General features: G+C 33.6%; 1 protein-coding gene across 1 annotated transcript in view; it reads left to right on the top strand.

Moving 5' to 3' along the window:
* Spta1 (spectrin alpha, erythrocytic 1) overlaps window positions 1-6,359 on the top strand; it is a 71,097-nt gene that overhangs the window by 47,952 nt on the left and 16,786 nt on the right. The window lies entirely within an intron of this gene.

Below are 6,359 nucleotides of genomic sequence, written 5' to 3'. Positions count from 1 at the left end.
TAGATAGATAGATAGATAGATGATAGATAGATAGATAGATAGATAGATAGATAGATAGATAGATAGATAGATAGATGATAGATAGATGATATGTAGATAGATAAATGATAGATAGATAGATAGATAGATGATAGATAAATAATAGATAGATAGATAATAGGTAGATAGATTCTAAAGTTTCTCTCAGCTAGCAATGTTCCATTAATCTGAAAAAAAATTAATACTCATTTGTCTGGAATTGGTTACAGATTCCAAAATATATAATTTTAGGGGAAGAAGAATTTTAGAATGCTTCTTAACAGAATAGTTCCACATTTAGAGACATCCTTTTAAGTTACCTTTATTGGGCTTTTTGAATAAAGAAAATGAGTTCTGGGTGTGATCTTTAGTGAATGTATATTTTGGCAACTGTAGAGAAAGCCTTCACAGAACAATAATGTTCTCATGATTCTGAGTGTGTTTCATAGCCTTACGTACACAGACTTTGCTAAAAGCTCTGTGTGCAGATGGTTCACGTCTACGTGAGGTCATAAAGGAAGACTTAGAATTGCAGAAAAGCATTTAAATTCTGAGGCACAAATGAGTCAAATTATCAGCATTTTAGTTCAAAACATATTTTGTAACATGTTTTGTGCAAGCTCTAGCATTTTAATGTTCCACATCAAATACTCCCAAAGGCTTCTCTTTTTAAAAATTAAGCTTTATTAATTATTTTGGGGTTTTGGTTCTGTGAGACAGAGACTGTTCATGTAACAGTGGCTGCCCCAAACTCATGTCAATCTTCAACGCAGCCTCCCAAGTGATTAGCGCCTGACTGTGCACTATCAAAGTCTGATATTGAAAACCAAAGATTTACATACTTTAGAATTAATAATTCAGAGAAACTATATATTGTTTTTTGAACATCATCTAATTGTGCATAACATTTTAAAATAGCTGCAATATAGTATCATAATATTTACATTTTCAAGATGACCATCACAAAGGTCCCTCTTCTATAACTCTTACCAATTCTTTCCACCTCAAACTGCTATTCTTGATGTTTTGGTTGTGAGTCTAGCTTTTAATAGCTGACCCATCTCTTCACCCCTCAAACTGATATTCTTAACTCTTTCGATCTTCTCTCTAGAAAAACAGATGGGTAGATAGGTACATAAATGATAGATAGATAGATAGATAGATAGATAGATAGATAGATAGATAGATAGATAGATAGATAGATAATAGATATAGATGATATTGATGTAGATAACTTTTTCATCTTGGAAATTAAAAATAGGGCCTAACACTTACTTGGAATGTGCTCTATCACAACTGTATTCCCAAACATTTTATTTTAATTTTGAGACAAGTTTTTATAAAGTTGCCCATGTTGGTATTAAATTCACTGTTAGCCCAAGAAGGCCTTCAACATATAATCGACCTGCCTAGACTTCCAAGTAGCTGAAAGTACAGTCTCATGACACCATATCTGACCCTCTATTACATTTGCATAGTTTTGTCATTTCAAGAATGCCTGAACATTGTGGTTCACATCTGCAATCTCAGCTCTTGGAAGGCTGAGGCATGATAAGTATGATGAGTTCAAATCCATCTCGGGCTAGATGAGCTGCTGTTTTGATACAGCAACAAAAGGATGGATATGGAGCCATAGGCTGAAGAGTTGCTGTTTTAAAACAAGAACAGAATGGATGTGAAAACATAGGAGATACATATTCATAACTTCTGAAGATGTTTGAAGTTTTTATACAGCATATTTTAGAGATTAGTTCAGGTTGCTATGTGCAACAAATCTCATTCCTTTTATTCCTGAGTAGCTTTAATATAGCAATATACTACAGCTTAACCACTCTTCTGGGTTGTTCTACTTTTTGCCTATTTTGAAAAGCTCTATTTTAAAAAACTGTTGCACAATTTTTGAGCACATGTAAGTGAATGTTTTCAGAGACAAATGCTCAGGGGTTGGATGGCTGGACTCTGTGAGTGTTAACACCTGCTTAGTTTTGCAACAACAACAAATTAAGCTCAGCTGTTTTCAAGAATGGTTGATCATTTAACACTCTTATCACCAATGCATAAGTGATGCAGCTTCTCCACGTACTCACCAACATTGTATGTCATCATTGTTTTTACTTTACTCTAGGCAGTGGACAATGATACCGTGCTGAGGGTTTAATGGACATTTCCTTAACGGTAGTTTTTTGTTTGAGAACTACGTATTTTCCACAGTGAAATGTCTCTTCCCACCTGTATCCATTTCTACATGGATGACTTCCTTGTTTTGGTAATAGCATTTCATATGAAATATGTCATCTTAATAAAACTATACATACACAAAATATTATTGGTGAATATAGGTGCAGTGTGTATCAAAACTCTTATTCTCTTTGTTTGATGGAAAGTTGTGATGGATCATTAGCAGCAGGATATTTTACCTTCTTAGTTCTTGGTAACTGCCATCCTATTCTGAGTCTGTGCATTTTCCCCTACACATTAAGTCATGCAGAATGCCTTTAAATAACTGGCTGACTTATCTTACTTGGCACAATTATACAATGTTGATCTTTTGCCATTATGAATTATAAAGACTTCTCTCTCATCATTTCATAAGGATAAACTGTTTTATATGTATATCAAAATCTTTACTACATTTTTATGTCTACATCGAACTTGTGGTTCTCAATCTTCCTAATGCTGCCACCCTTTAATGCAATTTTTCATTTTGTGATGACGCCAACCATAAAATTATTTTCATTTCGTTGCTGTTTTGTAACTATAATTTTGCTACTGTTACAAATCATGATGTAATTATTTTATTATGCAGGATATCTGATATGCAACCTCTGTGGAAGGGTTGTTTGGCCCCGAGGCGGTTGCCGCCCACAGGTTGGGAATCACTACTCTAGACTTTCAGATTGCTTTTCACACATAAATGTGTGAGTTGCGATGAACGCTGCACAGAACAGAAAAAGGCCAATGTCTTTTCAAAGTCCTGGTGATATACAACAAATGTACTTCTGAATCATATGGACATTTTACTTAAATTTTCTTGAGCAATATCAATAACATTTCTCAAAGCAGTTTAGTCTACATCTCTGCCAACATCATATCATGGCTCCAAGGCTCCAAATCCTTGGTAACACATGTTGCCTTTTGCTTTTGTCAGTGGCCATCCTCCTAGGCATGAGGCAATAGATACCCCATGTGCTTTAAATTCCATTCCTTCCTGAACAGTCATCATGAATAGATATGCTATACACCTGTGAGCTGTTTATGTCTTCTTTGAAGAAGTTTTATTCAGATTGTTATCTTATTTTTAAACCATTGAGCATTTCTTTTTAATATTCCTGTCATTTATTTCTCTACTTACTTATTTCAGTGGGGAGTTAAAGCAGTTCGTTGGATATTTTGGAAATTAACCCCCATAAGATAAATGGTTTATCATCATTCTGCAGGTGTTGCTTAAGCTCTGTTGATTGGTCCCTTGGCTGCACAGAGCTTTGGAGTTTGATGAGGTTTTTCCTACTTCTCTACTTGGGGCTCCTGTGTCTCTGCTTTTGTTGTAAAACACATGCAGCAACTGCCAAAGCAAGTGTTTGTATGTGTTCTCTCGGGTGTGGGTGAAATTCTTTTCATCATTATATTTAAGTCTTTAATAGATTTGACCTGAATTTTTAATGAATTGATCTATTTCTTTTTTATAGTGAAAATGGGTTTTTTAGGGCTTACAAATATAAGAAGTATATTACCATTAATATTCTGTCTTAAAAGTGGAATTTCTTTTTTTTTTTTCCTGGAAATAGCTCTTGTAGACCAGCCTGGCCTCGAACTCACAGAGATCCACCTGCCTCTGCCTCCTGAGTGCCGGGATTAAAAGCATGCGCCACCACCGCGCAGCAAAAAGTGGATTTTTCCCGTTAGAATCTTTTAGAGCTTATCTGTTTCTTATGCAGTGGTAGATACTGGATTTCAATTAACATTTGTTGAAGAGACTACTTTCTTTGTGGTGTATTTTTGAGACTACTACATACCAGTTGACTGCATGTTTTATTTCTGTTCTGTGGACTTATGTCTTTCCTCTTGCCAGTATCATATTGTTTTCATTACTATAGTTTTGTGACATGCTTTTGAATCATGGCATTTGATCTCCAGTACTAGTCTTCTTCTGAGGCTTGGTTTGATTCTTATTAGTCTTTACTAGTTCCATCTGAGTGTTAGAATTGATTTTTATTTCTGTAAAACCTGAATTCCTAAGAATTTTGATAAGGATTATATTGAATCCGTAGATCTCTTCATATTATATGTGGATTTAACAATTTTTATTCTTCTAATGTAAAAAAAAAGTGGGAATTTAATTTATTTATTTTCATTGTTTATAACTTTTACATCAGTGTTATCTAAATTTCAATGTACACGTTTTTGATTCTATTGGTTCAATTTATGATCAGGAATTTCCTTGTTTTTCTATGAGATTTATATAAGAAATAATTTCTAAATTCATCTTTCATGTAGTTCATTATTAATATATAGAAATGAGGTGTTTGTGTGTTACTTTCTATTTTGATTTTTTTCTATTAGATTTGTTGGTTTCACAGTTTCTATGAAGTATAGAGTTTTTAACATGTTACATCTTCTGAGTTTTCAAACAAACTATTTTCATTATTCTCTTCTTATTTAGATCATCTTATTTCTTTTTCCAAATTTTATTGGTTATTACTTCCAGAATTGTGTTTGATAAAAGTACCACAAGTGAATATTCTTATCTTGTTCCTGATCTTAAAGGGAAAGTTTGTTTTGATTTTTTTAAACTCTTTGATACAATATTAGCTGTGTACACTTTAATATGTGGAATTTATTGTGTTGAGGTAATACACTGTTTCTATTTTGTCAAAAATTTTTATAGTGGAAAAATTGTGGAATTTTGTCAAGAGAGGTTTTTTGGCACTGATTGAGATCTGATGTGATTTTTCATTTCTTTTCTTAATGTGATGTATCCATTTGTTTATCTGGGTACCTGAGACACGTTGACATCTAAGGAGTGAACTCCACTTGTCCTCCTGTAAAAGCCTTTTGATTCCCCAGCATATTCAGTTTGCAGGCATTCTTTTGAAGAGTCTGCCTCTCAGTTAATCAAGAGTGTGCACAACATCTCATAGGTGGATGGATTACTGGAGATGTAAACCTACCGGCAGTAAGTCATTAAGAAATACAAAGTCTGGTCAGTAGTCAGAAATCAGAAAATGTCAGCACAGCAAAAGCCTCTCGGTTCTTCAAGAACCTTGGCCTGTAACTTTCTTTTGTTGTGGTGTCTTCATCCGACTCTGACAGCTGTAAGGCCTTCCTCATAAAAGAGTGGGAAATATCCTTTTTTCTTAAATTTTCAACAGTTTAGGGATGGTTTGCGTTATTTATTTTAGTGTTTGGTTGAATTAGTCAGTGAAGGCATCTGGTCCCAGGATTCGCTATGCTGACATTTTCTGATTTCTGACTGCTGTCCAGACTTTGTATTTCTTAATGCCTTACTCCTGGTAGGTTTACATTCCAAGGAATCATCAATCTATTCAATGGTGTATGTTTTATTTTCATCTAATTGTTGGTAGTTATTTTTGGAGATCCTTTCTCTTTTGTGACATCAGTTTTATTTTTCTTTATTTTATTTATATTTTAGTTTCTTACATGTCATTTGGAAATAGAAATGAAAACGTTAAAGAGTCTTTATTTCAAGCAATGTTCATGGTATACACACACACAATTCAAAGTTAAAAAAGCATTCAGTTTTACAATATGAGTTAACTTTCAAATCTCCATTATATGTTTTTATAAATGATATAAAAATCACAATGTAACCTATATTATTTGAAAAGGAGTAGCATCTATTCTGATGCATAAGCACTTCATATGTTGAAATTTATTTTGAAGTTAGGAAATAGAAAAAGTATAGACATTATGTTTGTTTAATTAGCTTGCATTACTATGCCATATAGGAAAAATAAGCATTAATAAGTTGCCTATATGACAAGTGGTAGCATTGGAAAAAGGAGGTGATGAGGGCCGGCATAAATATTTTGAGGAAATTTCATAAGAAGATAGAAGCACTATTCAGGCTCCCATCCTCACTTCTCTTTCTGTAATTTCTGAGAGAACTGTGTTCTCTTTAACTTCTGCCTTTAGAAAGAGTTCTTAGTTTAAGATGTTCTTAATATTTAATGTTTTTCAAAGACGGAGAGCTGTGTGAATCTAAATGTAGAGACATCCTCACTTTTCACCCCAATCATTTGATTCCAAAATAAAAAGAGAACAATTCTTAGAACCATGTAGGATATGAGAAACAGTATCCCTGAAACCAGTCACTCCTTCCA

Source organism: Microtus ochrogaster, unplaced genomic scaffold, assembly GCF_000317375.1.
Source record: "Microtus ochrogaster isolate Prairie Vole_2 unplaced genomic scaffold, MicOch1.0 UNK35, whole genome shotgun sequence".
In the NCBI taxonomy this organism is placed as follows: Eukaryota; Metazoa; Chordata; class Mammalia; order Rodentia; family Cricetidae; genus Microtus; species Microtus ochrogaster.
The sequence above is the reverse complement of the archived record's forward strand: the minus strand, read 5'-3'. Positions and strand labels throughout refer to the sequence as shown.